The following is an 18,793-nucleotide window of genomic DNA, read 5'->3' as shown; positions in this document are numbered from 1 at the left end:
ACAAACTAAGCCTATCTCAGCAAAACTAGGGGCTGAATCTAATCAGCCCTAACTATAAGCTTTATCAAAAAGGAAGGTCTTAAGCGCACTCTTAAAAACAGATACGGTGTCTGCCGTCCGAACACAAACTGGAAGCTGATTCCACAAAAGTGGAGCTTGATAAGAAAAGGCTCTAACTGCTCTACATTAACACAATAACCTTTAATCATCACCACATTTTATTTAACACCCTTTTAAACTGTGAACAATGTCTCAAAATGCTGGTTTACATGAATTGTGGGTTTGACTATCTGATGATGGAACATAAACTACGCGGAAAAATCTGAAACGTTGGCTTTCATCCATTGTAATATGTCAACAAATTGTACGTAACTGTATTAACAGGTTAGTTGGAAGCAATAATATTAAGTTGAACCTAATATTTTGTATTTAAACTTAATATTATGCTTTCAACTATCTCAACTTAATATTATTGCTTTCAACTAACATAATACAGTTATTTACAATCTGTTGACATAATACATTTAATTAAAGTCAACATTTCTTTTTTTTCAGTGTGGAGTATATCATTAGGGCTTAAAGCAATCAAATGCTAACCACAATATTTATGATTGATCAAAGTAGTAAATCTATCAGATTGGACCTGAACATGACATGAGGGTTGTTGATAATTGCAAATAGTCCTGCAGATATTACAGATTCAGCCTCAATCACGGCCAAATGACTCGAGCCTGGCTCTATCAGACTACTGGTATAAATGAAACACTGCAGTAAATATACAAAGAATATCAGTGTTGGGCAAGTTACTGTACATCCAAAATGTAATATATTACATATTACATAATACTGTCTTTTGAAAGTAATAAGTTACATTACAATATTACTTTCTCTGAAATGTAATGAGTTACACTACTTTTGAGTTACTTTTGAGTTACTTTCGACAAAATAACCGCAAAAATAATGACTAGGTATTTGAAATGCTAAAATGTAGTTTAGTGCAGCTCATTATACATCCAGTGAAGGGCTATGTGTTATAGCATAACAACTGTGTAGGCCCTTAAGGCTACTAACAACTTGTATTACACGGCTTAGTTGAATACTCGATTCTGATACTAAATTCTTAACATGTCACACGTTGTTAATACAGTACAGACCACTGTCAAGGACTATAATGAAGGTTGCTAAGGAGGATCAAGAAAGAGAAAGGAAAAGAGGTTAAAAGACGGAGCGCTGGACGTCAGATAAATCACCAGAAGAGGGCAGACAGGAAGTAAACAATAACAGGACACGGAATGGGCTCTGTAGTTTGTTTAGTATATGGCCATGTACAGGCCCGGTTCCAGAACAAAATGACTCCGGGTGCATCTGAGATTACACGAGCAGTTGTAGGTTTACATGAGCAATAGTGACCGGCAACAGCAATGAAAAATAGCATTCATGGTCCCCAATGAACAAATGATGGCATTTGCTATGTTTTGAAACCAAGCAAGTGAGAACATTTCAAGTTAGTTAAAAGTGCAATCCTGAAATATTTCATATAGTCCAAAGTGGACTGTGGCAAAGAAAAGCACAAAAGCTTCAAAACTGTACTGAAAAAACAAATGAGAACATATTGTAAATCAAGGCAAATAGGATTTGAACCAGCTCATGGTTTGAAATGGCAAACATTGAAAAGCAAAAGTATTATTAAAACCATGTAGCCTACTAAATCATCACTTTAGTCCAATCATATACGCTGGGAAGAGAATATTTACTGTGCTTGAAAACTATAGGTTACTTGCGTAACCCCAGTTCTCAGAGTAACATGAAGTGAGATGTCTCACTATGGGATGCGCCTCATCGCAGAGCAAACAGAAGGATCAATCTCATTACGCCAATCCTGATTGGCTGGTGATCTTGACGTCAGCGTCATTGAATCTACCCCCTATAAGTAGCTTGCGCTACGCCGCATGCATCATTCAAAATAAGCACCTCTTCTCGCTTCACCATAGCAAGGAGGGCCGTCTGGTGAGACATCTCACTTCATGTTACTCTGCACATTCGTAACACTCCGTTCGATGTCTCACGATGGGATATTGTAGCTCCCGTATTGCCAGACGAGCTTATCTCAAAAATCACCAAACCTAACCAAAATGTAACAGTTAGAGCTCTAACTCAGCAGGGGGCCCAGCACTGCATGGGCCACACTGGGAGCAGAAACGTCTAATCTGTTAAAGTGGACAAAAGTGAGCGGCGAGGACCAGCTCGCTGCTGGACAAATGTCTTGGATGGAAACACCCTTGAACAAAGCCCAGGATGTAGCCAGACCACGAGTCGAATGAGCACGCAAACCCGAAGGTGCCTGCAGACCCTGACTCGTGTAAGCCAAAGCAATTGCCTCCACAATCCAGTGAGAGAGCCGTTGCTTAATAACAGGCTTGCCCTTCTGAGGGTTAGCCCAGGACACAAAGAGTTGGTCATTATGACAAAACTCTTTTGATCTGTCCATATAAGTGCGTAAAGCACGGACTGGACACAGCAAATTCGGCTGCTGTTCCCCGGAGGGACACAGCGGCGGAGGAAATGCCTCAATGTCAATGGGGGTAAATGAACCAACCACCTTAGGTATAAAGGCAGGGTTGGGCTTCAGCAACACTCTCGTTAACCCTCGGGCGAACTGAGTGCATGAAGGATGTACAGATAGCGCATGAATGTCACTGACTCGCTTGGCGGATGCCAGGGCCAGTAACAGCACTGTCTTGAGTGACAGGTTCTTCATGTCAGCTTCTTCCAGGGGTTCAAATGGGGCTCGAGTGAGCCCATCCAAAACCACTGTCAAGTCCCATAAGGGCACCAGTGACCTGGAAACAGGAAGGAGCCTGCAAGCTCCCTTCATAAAACGGCAGACCAGAGGATGCTGGCCGGCCGTCTTACCCTCAAAACCCACATGGCATGCAGCAATAGCAGCCAGGTAGACTTTGATAATTGAGAAAGCTCTGTGTTTATCAATTAGGTCCTGTAGAAATTATAAAATCACTCCCACAAGGCATTGAAAAGAGGTGTGCCCTTTTTGAAGGCACCAGTCCTCAAACACCCTCCACTTACAGTCATAAAGAGACCTAGTGGAGGAAGCTCTCTCACTCTGAATAGTGTTTATCACCTTCTGCGGGAGACCCACTGCATTCAGATTATACCACTCACGGGCCAGGCCCATAGGGCCATGCGCTCCGGGTGTGGGTGAAAGATCGTCCCCCCCGCCTGAGACAGTATGTCTCTGCGTAGGAGGGAGCTGCCACGGCTGTCCGCACAGCAGCTGATATATCTCCAGCCAGTACATTGCAGGCCAGTGCGGAGCTATCAGGATCATCGTGTGTCGCCGTTCCCTCACTCTGGCCAGAGTTGGGGGTATCAGCGCCAGGGGTGGAAACGCGTACAGGAGGACCGGAGGCCAAATGTGCGCGAGCGCGTCCACGCCTAATGGTGCGTTTTTATCGTGCATTGAAAATTGAAAAGCTGACAGTGAGCATTTTCTTTTGATGCGAACAGATCTACCGCGGCTCGGCCGTAACGCACCCACAGCTGGCTCACAACCATTGGATGTAGAGTCCAGTCTGCGTATAGTGGTACGCCTCTGGACAGCAGGTCTGCCCCGAGGGTCATCACACCCGGTACGTGCGTCGCTCTCAGAGAGAGGAGACGGCCGCAGCTCCACAAGATCAGTTTGCGTGCCAGCATGTGTAACTGGAGAGAGCGCAAACCCCCTTGTCGGTTTAAATACGATATTGTGGTCGTATTGTCCGTCCTCACGAGGACATGGTGTCCTCTGAGAAAAGGCAGAAAGCGTTTTAGGGTGAGGAACACCGCTAAAAGCTCCAGGTAATTTAGGTGCGACCGCTGGAGGTCTCTGCTCCAGAGACCCCTCACCGGACGACCTTCGTAAATACCTCCCCAGCCCGTCAGACATGCGTCTGTGGTGACCACCTTCCGTGAAAGGACAGCAACCATAGGCACGCCCCGTACCAGAAAAGTCGGGTGCAGCCAGTGGCGCAGTGCCATTACGCATTTCACAGTAACCAGCGCTGAAACTCCCTCATGTGCAACCGTCCCAGTCGTACGACCAGGATGGCTGACGCCATGAGCCCCAGTACCGCAGGCGTGATCTGAAAAGAACATGTTTGCGCAGCTGGAAATGAGCGAGGCAAGCTCTGAAAGCTTTCACTCTTTCCGCTGATAGGCGGGCTGTAAAAGGCACCGAGTTCAGGTGTAAACCCAGGAAGAGTACAGTCTGTGCCGGGCACAACATGCTCTTTTCTGTGTTTATTATGAAACCCAGGTTGAGCAGGTGCTTTACGAGGACATTTGTCTGCGTAATAGCCTCCTGTTCCGACTGTGCGAGAAGCAGCCAGTCGTCTAGGTATGTTGCCAGGCGAATACCCTGTTGTCTTAACGGGGCTATCGCGGCATCCGTATATCGTACAAACACTCTTGGACTGAGAGACAGACCGAAGGAAAGTACTCTGTATTCGTAACAGATCCCCTGAAATGCGAACCTCAGATATTTCCTGTGTGGGTAATATACTGGCATGTGAAAATACGCATCTTTCAGGTCGACTGATGTAAACCAGTCGTTTTGTCGCACGAGACGCAGCAGAGATGTGTGAGTGAGCATTCTGAATTTGTATCTTTTTAGATATTTGTTCAGAGCCCTCAAATCTAGTATTGGCCGAATTCCGTTCCCTCCCCGTTTGGGAACGAGGAAATACTTGGAATAAAAGCCGCTCTGACTCTGCTCGGCGGGTATTATAGATATAGCCTTCTTTTCTAGAAGTGAGAGAATCTCTCTCTCCAGAATATGGGCTGACTCTCCTCGGGCTTGTGAATACAGAACGCCCGAGAAGCGAGGGGGGGTGACAGCGAATTTGAGTCTGTAGCCCCGTGTTACTGTCTTGAAAACCCAAGCAGACGTTGTGAGCATCTCCCAATGTTTGCTCCTTAGAGCCAGCGGAGATGTCACGTCTCTTACCCTCTGAGTCTCTATTTGTTGTGTTATGGGGCCCTCTAGTGTCTGAACACGATGGTACCCCATTTCAACAATCCCCACCGAGACTGCGCATGCGCGTGACGGTAGCGGCTCTATAACCCCAGTCGTCACTGCGCATGCGCATGGCGGTGGTGCCTTCACAGACCCGTCTATTATCCGCCTTTTGAGAGAGGCCGTAGCTGCTCTCAAAAGAGGGACAGGTGACAGACTGTTTATTGTTTTTATTGTCTTTCTTTTCATTTTTTTGGACTGCGCCCTCGGCTTGAAGCCTGGATGCGACAGTGAAAAATGGTTTATTTGAAAACAACAACAATTGTGACATGTGTTTTTGTGACTTAGGCAGATAGCAGAACTTGCTGTCTCTGGTATTAAGTCTGTTTCCCTTCTGGCGCGAACTTGAGGATGGCGTTGCGGCATCACTCGAGGCGGCGGGAAGATGAAGGCCTGGTGGCACCCCGAAAACACATCTGGAGCTGGGGAACAGGGAACTTCCAGCTCTGTCACCGAGGAGAGGAGAGGAGGCTGTCAGGCCGCCCGCTTCTTCATCCTCGACTGGTGACCAAAAATCTGAGTCGGCTGTGCCTGAACAGCAGCTGCCGAAACCGGAGATTTCCTCGGCCAGCTCGTCCTCGTCTCCTGCCTGGGCTGGGGACTCGGGGCGGGCTGTGGCCTCTGCTGCCTCGGTGCCTTGAACCGGGCAGGACGTGAGGTAACTTGGGCGAAGGACTGTCGCAAGACCGTCGCAGGCAGCGGCTGGTCCCTTCGGGGGAGACAGAGGTGGAGGGCCTCGTCTTCCTTCTTTTTCGACTCACATCTCCGCTGCATCGAGACTAAAGCGGAGCCGAAAATACCCTTGGGAACGATAGGCATGTCAAGAACATCCTCCTTTTCCCGGTCTGGGAGGTTGGTCAGGTTGAGCCACCTGGTTCTCTCCTGTACCATCATTATGCCCATGACTTTGCCCGTGGCCTGGACTGCACAGCGCTGCACACGGAGGCAAATGTCCGGGATCGCTGCGATCTCGTCCCATACGGCCGGCCCAGGTTTGCTCGATAGGTCCTCGCAGAGCTCCGCCTGGTAGGCGGTCAGCAGTGAGGAGACATTGAGTGCCCTGGCGGACAACGCTGCGGCTTTATAGGCCCGTTCCTTCATCGCTGACTGGAACCGGTCTGCCTTCACCGGTAGCGTGGGGTTCCTGCTCGGTGTCGGAGCCAGCCTCGGTTGGAGGTGGGCTGCCACCAGCGGTTCCATGGGCGGCATGCGGAGCAGGCCGAGCCTCTCCATACCGGCACAGTCCAGGGAGGAGGCACCCTGGATTGGGGCCTTATTACTCAAGGGGCGGTCTCTCCAAGAGACCGACACCTCGTCCAGCATCTCCGGGAAGACTGGAAGGAGCTGCCTCTTTGTCCTCGCTGCTTGGGGCAAAGTCTTCCCCTCGTAGCGAGACCTGGAGGTCTCCTTGGCCATTTCAGGCCATGGGATGTCCAGCCTGGACGCGGCACGTTGACACACGGCCTGCAGGTCCATGCTAAGACAGGGCGAAGCTGGTGCGCTATCGCCCGGGAGAGCAGCCATCGCTCCCGGCTTTGCAGCCTGAGCTGATGACACGAAGACATCATCGTCTTGCTCATCCGAGTCGGACAGGAGGAACTCAGAGGTATCCTCTTCGTCCTCCATGTAGTCCAACTCCAGGACATCATCCGCGGGCGAGACCATGGTGAGGTCCAGTTGGGAGCCCTAGCTTGACACAGCGTGGGGCTCCGCTCTCGCGGCTGTTGCCGCCACCGGGCCCCAGCTTGACACCGCGCGGGGCTCCGGTTCAGCAGCTGCCGCTGTTATTGAGCCCCAGCCTGACACAGCGCGGGGCTCAATCTCCGCGGCGGACGCCCCCATATCTTGATTGCCGGCCGGCGAAACAGCGGACATGAGGGGGTTCTGTCCCGACAAGCTAGCTTGGCGTGCTAGCCGTCGGCGGAGGCTCTTGATGGTGAAGCGGGCACAATGCCCGCACGAGCCGGGGTTGTCGATAGCCTCCTGGGCGTGTTCCAGCCCGAGGCAGGACGAGCAGACCTGGTGTGAGTCTGTGCCTGATATCTTCAACCCGCAGCCGCAGAGCCGAGCCTCCGAGTCCCTGACTCCTCTGGTGTGAGGGAGAGAAGCGTCCATCTCGTTCGCCGTGGTGACGGCGTGGAGAGGACCCGCTCGTAACAGGTACGTTGCCGAGAAAAAATCCTTCCCCACCTGTCATTAATCCAGGGAAAAAACGACGGTGTAGAATTTTATTCTCAAAGTATATTAACTGGTGTGTTAATACCCTTTTTATCTTCCCCCTCCTCTACCTTGGTGTCGGTAGTGAGGAAAGGCAAGCTAGTAACAGGTGTGTTACCAGCTTGAAATCAAAACCTTACCTTTAATTTCGAAGAAAGAAACGGTGATGTAGATTGCAACACTAACTGGTGTGTTAGTATTAACAGTCTTCTTGCAGAAGTATATATAGAAGTAGCCGGCGAGCGCCCGTCGACCGAAGTTAGCTTGGATAGCTTGGTTCCGTCTGTGGACTGTGTGAGCTAGCCCGGCTACCAATAGAGATGTGCTCTGAAGCGAGAAGAGGTGTTTGAATGATGCATGCGGCGTAGCGCAAGCTACTTATAGGGGGTAGATTCCCTGATGCTGACGTCAAGATCACCAGCCAATCAGGATTGGCGTAATGAGATTGATGCTTCTGTTTGCTCCGCGATGAGGCGCATCCCATAGTGAGACATCGAACGGAGTGTTACGAATGAGAACTGGTATCACATCATCATGTGAGGTTGACTTTGTGACCAGGAGAACATTTCAGCTGCAACATTAGCTTGTTGATAAGCTTGGGATATGAGATCTTTTTGTAGCCATTCGTGGTGAAGGCATCTGTGCTATTGTATGCATTATGTTTGACCCAACATTTCTACAGGCATGATCCCTGTTGCTGAAACTGGAGCTTAAGGTTAAATATGGCACTATTTTCACATGAATATTCCGTTGTCTATTTGTATACCACGAGCTGCAAAATGACCGCCTAACCCCACTGTACAGGCAGGTACTTGTTTAGATATACCTGGGCAGGCTCGGTTTTGCCGTGGTATCCAGGCACATGCGGGCCGCAGAGGGGCGGCGTCGTTTCGGGCGACAAAGACTGCAGCTCCGGGGGCGAGGGCGGCGAGTCAGGCGGGAGTAAGCTAGTGTCCACAACGGAGGGTCACGTGATGTCCCCATCTGACCTATTGCTACTGTCTGCAGTAGATGCAGTGTTGCTGGCGTTTAGTGATGGTTGCTTTAACCATTTTCGTATAAATGATTATCCACAGATGTGTGTCACTGCTGTGGAAGCACTTTGGAAATGATGCACGCGCAGCGGAGAAGGTCACGCGCACCTGACACAATTTGTTGTTTGTATTTTTCGCTCCGTTCTCTTTTTTGAATAGATGGTGCATAACATTCAACTGCCCCGAAGATCCCAACGCGAAGCCTGAAGACACCAGGTTTACTAATCTACCCGCACAATTTGTCTCTGGTGTCGGGATGTCTCGCTTTGTTAGTACATTCTTAAAAAACAAAACACCATTTCATTTCGGGTTAAAATGTGTTGTAACAGCGTTACTGAGCATTGTAACGGGTAATATATTAGCCACATTTAATCAGTAATGCGTTACATTACTTAGTTACAGCAAAAAGTAATATATTACTGTAACTCTGTTACTTTTGTAACCTGTTACACCCAAGCGGCAAACTCTGTGGAAGAGCCGGGACGCCAATACGGAAGTGGCACACACTGCAGTTCATATATTGGCCGATAGGGACTGACTGCAGAAAGGAGCAATTTCCATAGACCCCCATGTTAAAATGCCCAACTTTACAGCAGAAAAAAACCTGTTTCTACCCATGGATGCAATAAATATTATTATGAATATAGTTAGATTCCACCTTCATGATTATGGATCTGTGAGTGAATTGTTTTCTAACACGACCCTTTTATTTATATTAGGTCTTTAAGTTTTTGCATAAATTAGGGCGTGGTCACATTGAGTGACGGCTCTGTGAAGTGACTGCTGCTCTTAGCTTCTTGTCTCTCTGCTAGCTGCTCCGTGAAGCTACAGGCACTCTGCCTGTTCAGCTCATCCAGGGAACACAACTTGACCCCGGCCGTGTTTGTTTGTTCTTCATGCTTATATATCGGACTATTGTGACTCGCTCTGCGGTTGAAACAGACGGTGCATGAATGCGGTTTTGCGGTAAGTGAAATTCGAGTACTTATTTATGTGTTAATGATTTGAATCAGCTACGTAATTAATGTTACGGCTTGGGTTAGCGTGTAAGCGAGTGGTAGCTACATCGGTGCTAACAATGCTAATAGTAGCCTCCAAGTTAAAATCATAGACTATATTTATAAAGGTTAAAACGAAATAGACAAGTGTTAAGTGGGATAATACTGTACAACAAACGGCTTCTGTTTGAGGTTGATAAAATAAGGTCATCCTTGTAACTTAGAGAGATGATTATTATTTAGGTAGGAACTGTATGCATCACTAAGGTTAATTTAAATTGGCTATGCTCAAGTATGTAGAGAAGCTAATGTCGAAGTAGTGTATGTGAAATCAACCTCACAACAAGATGTGTGTATATTACAATTATTAATGTCATATTTCAAGATGATTACTTAGATATTACAATATGGTTGGTTGAGCTGGAGTTCATTATTGGGCTTACACGTTAACATCACAGTCATCTGAAGAACAAACCCAAACCTTGTTGTTTTTATTAATTGCATTACCAAATGGTTATCAAATAAACAGTAAGCATTGGTAACACAACTTCCAAAGTTACAGTAAAATAAAAAGGAGCCTGACTCGGACAATACACAATCCAACATGTTCAACAGAAGAGAATCAGTTATGTTGTTTGTACACATGGTACTTTACATATATATCTGTTTGTTTAAGGTGTACAGGTGATGCAGACAGGCTGGACCAGAGAGTGAGAGACAGAACTGGACTCCTCACAGAAGTGAACTTCAGCACAGGTACAAAGACTCTTTTTTTCATACTATACAAAGAATCAAGAAAGTATTGACTTTAATACACTGATATACATTCCATTAAACAATACTAGATCACCTATACATCAGTGAAGTTGAGGGTTTTTTCTGTGCAAAAAGTTACATTTAGATGTTAACAAGCAATATCATTTTGTCAGCTTTCTAATTTAATGTATTAAAGGCAAAGATATTTAACACATAGTGAGAACTGTTACTATTTATCTCTCAATATTGTCTGTAAAAAACGTGGTAAAAGTTATTCTTTCACTGAGACAACAGAGCGACAGTTGCACTACGTTTTGATAACAGTTCAATATTATTTTGATAATAACATATATTTCAATGTTGATGAACTTCATACTTTTCATTCATAATCTGATTGTCTTTGTAGCTCACTGTTGAAATTAAAAAAAAACATTACAATTACAAAATAATTATATCTACAGCCCCTAAACACACAAACACACCGCTTTCATAAATAACACACTTGTTCTGCAATAATATGTTTTATGTTTCCTGTCATTTTTGTTAGGAAAAGACATGCCTGAAAGACACAACATGTTCTCCTTCTCTGAGGGTCAAGACGAACATCCAAGAGGAAAATTAAAAGCTGATGCTATGAGATTTTAAGACCAGTACACTACTTTTATTGTAAAAACAGTCAGCTGATCGAATGCACGTATTTCCACATCTACACTCCATGAGCTGATTATTTCTATTTGCCTCGCTTTATGAGCTTCACATCACTTGTGCCTTGTACCGCAGAGTTTGCAACGTCACAAATAAATAGGGCCAATCTTCAGTCAGATGTGAATGTGTAACCAAATACAAATACAATTTATTGAAATGTGAACCAAAAGTTAATAAAATGTTTTAAATTAAACGCACATATGGACAGAAGGTATAAACCTATTAAATGTATAAGTAAACACATTTAGTCAAATAAAGTGACAGACTAGGCCTGTGCAGTTGGTATCAGCTTTGCCCAGCATGGGCTCCTCCATCAGTCCCTCCCCCCAGTCCCCCTCGCAGAGGAAAGACCCTCAGTCCTCTCCAAACCAACAGACAGGACATCCATCACACGTAGGTTTCTCCCTGAAGTCTCTGCGACTTTCTGGACACCACGCTGTCTCAATCCGTCCACACTGAATATGAGTGGGGGGAAATGAAAATAACAAATGCTTTAGACAATAAGAAACATAAAGTTGACTGTTGAGTTGCTCAGTTTTTTTAGATTGTCAATACTATTGCTGTATAACTAATATATCAGGTTAAGAGGCACATTCAAATAAAGATTGGTCTTTAAATACATGTTGTCTTTTGAATTGTTTGTCTAAAGTCACGGATCTAGAACTGGTACTTATAGTTTTAATGATACAGTCTGGTTATTATGCTGTTTGGAGGAGGCCTCACAGGTAAGAGCACTAACTAGCTACCATCACATGTACCTTAGCTTGACTTAAATGTATTAAACGTATAATTAAGTGATATCAAAATATAAATAACTAATGTCATGCAAACATATTAATATTTGCTTGATTCCAATGTTGAATTTAGCACAATTGCATACAAACGTTAAGGGATTTTAAGATTCTGAAGTATTATGCTAAAAACTCAATAACTTAGATTATTATTTATAGTTTTGATGAATAGTTTCATGTCCGCTTACCTTAGAAACGTAAAATACCACGGCAGTGTGCCGATGGGGAGCATGTTAGCTTAGCTTGGTAGCTTCAGCTAGCTCTGGAACTTTCAGCTCGGTGGCAGAAGGTCCCGCCTCGTTTCCGCCTCTTTTCCCTTATTTGGAGCAGCCTGAGAAGGCGGGAGTTGAACTCTGACGTCACTGTCGAGCCGTTAGTGGCCGACTCCGCCTACTAAGGGCTTCTCGGCAACTCTGCAGAATCCTTTGGGTGACGTCACGGACCCTACGTCCATTTATATATACAGTCTATGGGGGGGGACACGTATAGAGTATGTGTGTGTGTGTGTGTGTGTGTGTGTGTGTGTGTGTGTGTGTGTGTGTGTGTGTGTGTGTGTGTGTGTGTGTGTGTGTGTGTGTGTGTGTGTGTGTGTGTGTGTGTGTGTGTGTGTGTGTGTGTGTGTGTGGGTGTGTGGGTGTGTGGGTGTGTGCGTGTGTGCATGCGTGCGTGTGTGTGTGTGTTTTATCTGATCCGGATGGTTACTAATTCCTTTTCTTTTTGGCGGTCATCTTTTTGGCGGTCATCTTTATGGCGGTCATCTTTATGGCGGTCATCTTTATGGCGACCGGGAACACCATGGGTGTTACAAAGTTGACTAAATCATCCAAAATTCAATGAAAGTGGTGATCAGCAATTTCACATGTTCAAATGTCTACTGTGAAGGATATCATAAATCCTTAATGAAATCGAATGTAAAACAAAAAAATGTATGATTGATGACCCGAAGACAACAGGAGGGTTAAAGGCGTCTTAATATCTGAATTTGAAAAAGCAGATGGCGCATTGTTACTTTTCCGATAGAGATATAACAAGCTCGAAATCTGCTGTACAATCTTTTGAACAGCCTGCGCGGATGGCTAGGCAAGTAAAAGAGAAGTGATACATTAAACATGAATTGTTGGAAGGACACAGACGATATAAAAGCATGCGGTGACAGGGTCACAGCTTTGAGCGGGACGTGAGTGGAGGGGACAGATTTGCAGAGAGCCTTTTAATGTGTGCGCTTGTGCTTAACATTGTTTAGAGCTCAGTGATTTGAGATTACTACCACAGGGGGCGGCCCAGGGGCATTTTATGATGAGCTCCGGGGAAATGACGGCGATAATACACAGAACTCTTTAAGGTGGTCTTGTCTTTCTTCTGCAGGGGAAATCTTTGGCAAATGTTACAAAGATAAAAATGTGTGTAAATAATTCTTAGTTAGTGAATTTTTCCTTTGTAATAACAGTTATTTGAAGTTACGTTTTATGTGGGAACACTTTTACGTTGCACGTCTTTGTTTACTTCCTGTTATTTCTACATAGCTCTAACCAAATAGCACTTTTGAGAGTTGATACACAATTTAGACATGCTTGGCGCCATGTTGTTGGTAACTATGGCAACAATTGAGTTGATTTCTCTGTCTTTTCTTTTTGTGTTTAAGTGAAGTATTGTGTGACGTGATATTAAAAAAGGGCATTGTGTTGTTTTTATTATCCTCAGGTGTGTTTCTCACTCAACGTTTTTCGTTTTGTGTTGTATTTGATTTCTGTCTCAATTCAATTATAGTAAAATAAATGAAGGAAGTTGTGTTGTTTGTAGATGCCAGAGAACCAATCAGACGCTTTCTGTCCCTTCTTCATCATCTGCCGTCATTTTTCTGAAAGGAGTCGCTCCACGGCCGTGACTCGTTTCACAAACACAAGTCCAGCTGGTTCTGCTCATTCAGATGGTTGATGTTTAAACTGTGCAGCATGTCTGACTCATCCAGACCCACATCAGTAATCTCCTCTTTAACCTCCTCAAGTTGTCAGAGAGGTGTCCCAGTCGTGGCCTTGAAAGTTGTTCTATGGTTCGGCTCCTCCGAATGATGCCTGGGATTCCAGCCTTCAGGGACCTCTTCATTATCTGTCATTAAATGTTTTTAAGTTTGCATAATTGATCTTCTCAAATAAGTCGTTATTGATTTATGGAGGTCTGGGGCTGAAAGAGGAACTCGTTAAAAATTCATAACCCTGCAACGCGTCTTCACAATCCATTAGCTGCTCCTGGACCCGGAGTCCTCCATTGATTGACCTTGTGCTTAGAATCTCATGGACTCTGCATTTTTCCCTCTTTTATTGCACTGTGGGAAGAAGAGTTATGTTTCAGCTTTTTCCCGCAGATAGGTCTTTTACTTTGGTTTGCTCCCTCTCCATCCTCTCTGTCTCGCCCTCCCTCCCTCCCTCCCTGTGGCTCTCTGTTTCTCCCTCCCCATCTAAACTGAAGACCTTACTCTGAGACGATGAATAAATAAAGCATGTTCCATAAACAGCTTTCCACTATTATTTAAGCTTCCAGGACCTCGCACTCTGACAGCCTGCTTTCCCCGCCATCAAATTCAAGTGTGTACATTTTCTAAAAGGCTTTGAATGTTTTATGATGATTTCAGGGAATGATGGAGTAATAGCTGAATAGGGAAGCTATTACTTTTAATATTTATATAGAGTGCTTTGAATGATTAATGTGACAGTATGTAAAATCAGAGCTACGGGACATAGGTTCTTCACAACCACAGCCATTTGGCAAAAAATATTTGTTTTCCTGAGCAGCCCGCTCCAAACTGTTGTGAGCGACCCGTGGTGGCGTGGGGGGGGGCGGGGGCAACAATCTCATCCATTCATTTTAATCTCAACTTGAGAAAAGGCCATTCTTGGAAAGCATTAGTTCAAATATGGAGGACGTCTCAATGAAATTGCAACAAATCTTTGAGAGGTTTTAAAACTCAAAGGTCAAGTCGTCACAATTCCTGAGTCGTGATCTCCGTTTTATTCCCTCTTATACTGGAAATTACACTGTTTCTGCCATGTGACACACTATCAGTGCAATGTATGGAAGTCCAGTAGATCCAAATTAGTTTACATGTTATGAGAGCCAATGACAGTAATTATTATCTCATCATAGAACATTTAAATACACATTTTTATAAAAGATGGTAGGAAAAAAAAGACCATGAGTGTTTCATTTTTGTTTTCTTGCACAGATGGACCTACCCAAAAACTGTATTATGGTATTGTGTTTATATTATGCATTGTGGTTTTAAATATAATAGCAGTTTTATTTCAACAAGGAAAACAAAAAAAAAACAGATACAAATTAATTAGTTGTACAAATGTGTCATGATAAATCAAAAATAACAACATGTTTATATTGAGTAATTGTGAGATCAGTCCGACTATGAAGTTGAAGTTGATCTTTGACTTTCTCTTAACTTTCACCAAAGTTTTATTTCATATCTTGTGACTTCTGATTTAAAATGTTTGCTAATTATATAAATGCACATTTTTACTTTCTCTTAGAGTCTGTGTTAAGCTATTATGACAAGTTTTTCTTTTATAAAACAATTTCCTACTGAAAAATCCAACCACGATGTCTGTATTTGGCACCTCTGGGCTTCCATACAATTTTAACCTTAGTATTTGCTAACTTTTACCTCTGACTTTTTATTTTATACAAAGTTAAATACTGTGAGAGTGTGATGTGAGTTTACATTATGTAAAATTGTAATGCACATGTTTACCCTTTTATAATTCTGTCAAAAATAATTCAGGTTTAACTTGTTTGAATTGTCTCAGAAATAAGGAATTTGTATCAAAATAATCTGAATAAATGTTTTTTTTAATTTATCATAGAATCTTGAATTAGTATTTGATTTATTGTCAGTGCTACATTGTTAAAAATGTTTCACTTTCTCAAGTTAAAATGGTTCGCATACGATTGCTCTCACAATGCCTTGTTTAGTAGTAGGAAAGAGATGTTACACCACTTGAAGGCAGCAGCATGTTCAAATTCAAAACCTCTCTTTCTGACAAAACGTGACTTTTCAATTGCCAACATCCAGCGCTCGTTACATTATATAAAGAGAAAACTAAGAAAAGAAGGAGAGGTGAATGATTTATTAGGGCATTGCTTCTCTGAGGGCAGAGGTCATGCTGCAGTGCCAGGTCTCTGCAGATGTACACTCTTGTGTGTGTGTGTGTGTGTGTGTGTGTGTGTGTGTGTGTGTGTGTGTGTGTGTGTGTGTGTGTGTGTGTGTGTGTGTGTGTGTGTGTGTGTGTGTGTGCGTGCGTGCGTGCGTGCGTGCGTGCGTGCGTGCGTGCGTGCGCGCGCGCGCGTGTGTGTGTGTGTGTTTGCTGTGTGGAGCCTGGCAGTTAAAGGCCAGTTTATTCTTGCGGGTATCAGGCAGCGGCGTCCTGGGGGAGCGAGCTCTTTCATGCACAGTTAGTGCACTTGACTCAGCATGGAGATGCTCTCAGATGGAAAAGCCATGTTTAGAGGACGTCTTATGAGACATTAAAGCACTACTGTTGCATTGTTTTAGCTCTTCCTAAATGTCACTTTCCTCTCCTGAGCCTGCCCTTCACAACTCTGTTGTGGGACACGTCACGGAGAAAGGCCTTTTCTCTGCTCCCACTGAGGGTCCATTTGAACAGAGCAGCAGAATGTAAAGTCTCCGCTGAAGCCATTACTGTCATCTTCATCTGTTTAATCTCTATGCAATATTTACTGAGAGAAAAACAGAACAAATCTGACACATTATGGCCTCTACGGAATGTATTTTTGTTATAACTTCTTAAATGGTTGGTTTTCATGTAGCAAATCATATCTAGATATATTTTATGTTTTGATTACTTCAGGTCAATCATAACAGTTGAAAAGATATCACTTTATTTACCATTATTCAAGAACCAAAAGGCAGACAAATATCAAGTTATTTCTTTCTTTTTCTTCATGTTACTGTACAACTGTTTCTGTTCATCAAATATCAATGCACTCTAAAAATAATAGACAGCGCCAAAATAGTTCCATCTGTAGAAAGAGAACAAACTTGACTCTTTGAATACAACAATACTTTTAGGAACAATAATATGCTATATGAAAACAGCCTGAAAAGAGTCAAGAGATATTTGTATTTTAATAAATGGAACCTGCTGTTTGTGGTGGTGTGTATACAGACTTGGACTGACAAAGATTCCTATCAGGGGCCTTTTTCTTACAATTTCAGACTCAACATCACCCATCATCAGTGGAAGCTGTAGCAAACTGGAAATGCATACGCGATGACATGAAGCTCTCTAGAGTGGAGTTGTGTTTGTGAATGTGTGGAGAGGACAGATATGAGCTGAACTCAATAACTCTCAGTGATTCTTTAAGTTCATGTTTATCCACTTTGGAATAGCAATAGAAAGCAGCCTGTCAGAGCTGACCCAATCAGCAGCCGCGGCTGAGTTTAAAAATGAAATTCGATTTACAACAAGTGTGGAGGCGCCTGCCTTTCCTCCGCCTGCTAATACTGTTTTATGGAGCGGTAATGACTTGTGCGGATTCAAATGTTGGTGTAATTGAGAGAGAGAGACACTGTGACTGGAACAGATGTTTCATATAGGCTTCTACTCAGACTTCTGCGAGTGGGGGGTTGTGTGTGTTTGGTAAAGCTATACTCACGGGGACCGAATTTGACGTTCCAATGTTTTATAAAGACATTGGTGGTTAAGGTGAGTTCCATAGTTGCTGCTTAGGGTTAGGATAAGCCATGAGGTACTATATTGTAATACAGTTTCCACGCATATAATGCAAAACAGTGTTGGTGAGGGTGCGTGTGTGAAGGGACACGTCGCACACGAGAGGAGGTTAATGTTGTCTCTGCTTCCATTAACTCCAATACTTTTGGGCTTTGTTGTACATGCCTGTGAATTGAAAACACATTCACAAGTGGCAAACATGGTGAGAGTCCTCAGTGAATGAGAAACAAGACCAGCATACTTATCCTAAACCCTTTATCCCACTTTCTGTTATAATTGATATGTTGTTCCCAGTGGTGGAAAGCAACAAAGTACATGTATTATTACTATTAATTCATCTATTGTTTATTAAGTGACATTTCAGAATAAGATATTGGATTAAAGAACATGTGGTAAACGTTGCCATAATGCATCTCCAACAATTAAACCAGTGTATGAGTATATGAGTATAACTCATGTACTCATGTAACTGTATGAGTAGGCCTATACAATATATTACGAAAGGTTCTTAATATCAATAATGTTTGTATAAAATGTTGGTCTGCAACAGCTAAATGCTACTTATGCAACAATATTAAGAATAATGTCATATATGTAATCATTTATCACATATCAAGTCCATTTATCTGCAGAACTAGAATGTTGTACTTTAGGTAAATTTTCTCTTGATATACTTCTGTACTTAAACTTGATAATGTGGGAATGTTACTTGTAATGGAGTATTTTGACAATAATGTTACTTTAGGAAAGGATCTGAGTTATTTTTCCACCACTGATCATAATCCAGTAATATATGATTCTGAAATGGCCTTTAGGAAAATACTTTTACTTTAAGTAGCTTAAGGACAATTTGATGCTTATACTTTTGTAATATTACTTAAGTAAGATTGCAGGACCTTTGTAACTGAGTACTTTTACAATACGTTTTGCTACTTTTGCAAAACGTTTTGCAAAACGTTTTTTTTTACTTTTGCAAAACGTTTTGCAATACGTTTTGCTACGTTTTGCTACAAATCTGAGTACATATTTCACCTCCATTTGTTCCAAACATAACACGAGGTGCAGTTGCCAGCCTAGCTCCAACTCACAGAATCCGGTTTTTTGGCAGAATGGCCCAAAGATGATGATGATGATGATGATGATGATGATGATGATGATGATGATGATGATGATGATAATGACGATGATGACGATGATGACGATGATGACGATGATGATGCAGTCACCTGTTAGATTCTACTTGCCTAAAAGACACATCAACTAAAGCTGTATCTGTACGGGAAAGATGCAGTGACAGAGCGAGCTGCACTGCACAAGCAATCTTACATTTTTCCCTGGTATGAGCCAAGTTCCAAAAATGGGTCCTACAATATTTCTATAACCTTAAAGTGGACCTATCATGCTATATTTGAATAATATAGAGTAGGGCTGCACGATATTGAAAAAAACTGACATTGCGATA

At 43.4% G+C, this 18,793-nt stretch overlaps 1 long non-coding RNA gene across 1 annotated transcript; it reads left to right on the top strand.

The window, feature by feature from the left end:
• Positions 1-8,784: 8,784 nt before the first annotated feature.
• LOC307028247 lies at positions 8,785-11,402 on the top strand. Its single transcript, XR_013804901.1, has 3 exons — positions 8,785-9,288; positions 9,997-10,076; positions 10,624-11,402. It is a non-coding gene; the product is annotated as an uncharacterized lncRNA (long non-coding RNA).
• Positions 11,403-18,793: the final 7,391 nt, after the last annotated feature.

The sequence above is a fragment of the Notothenia rossii genome (genome assembly GCF_949606895.1).
Source record: "Notothenia rossii genome assembly, chromosome: 1".
Taxonomy (NCBI): domain Eukaryota; kingdom Metazoa; phylum Chordata; class Actinopteri; order Perciformes; family Nototheniidae; genus Notothenia; species Notothenia rossii.
The sequence above is the reverse complement of the archived record's forward strand: the minus strand, read 5'-3'. Positions and strand labels throughout refer to the sequence as shown.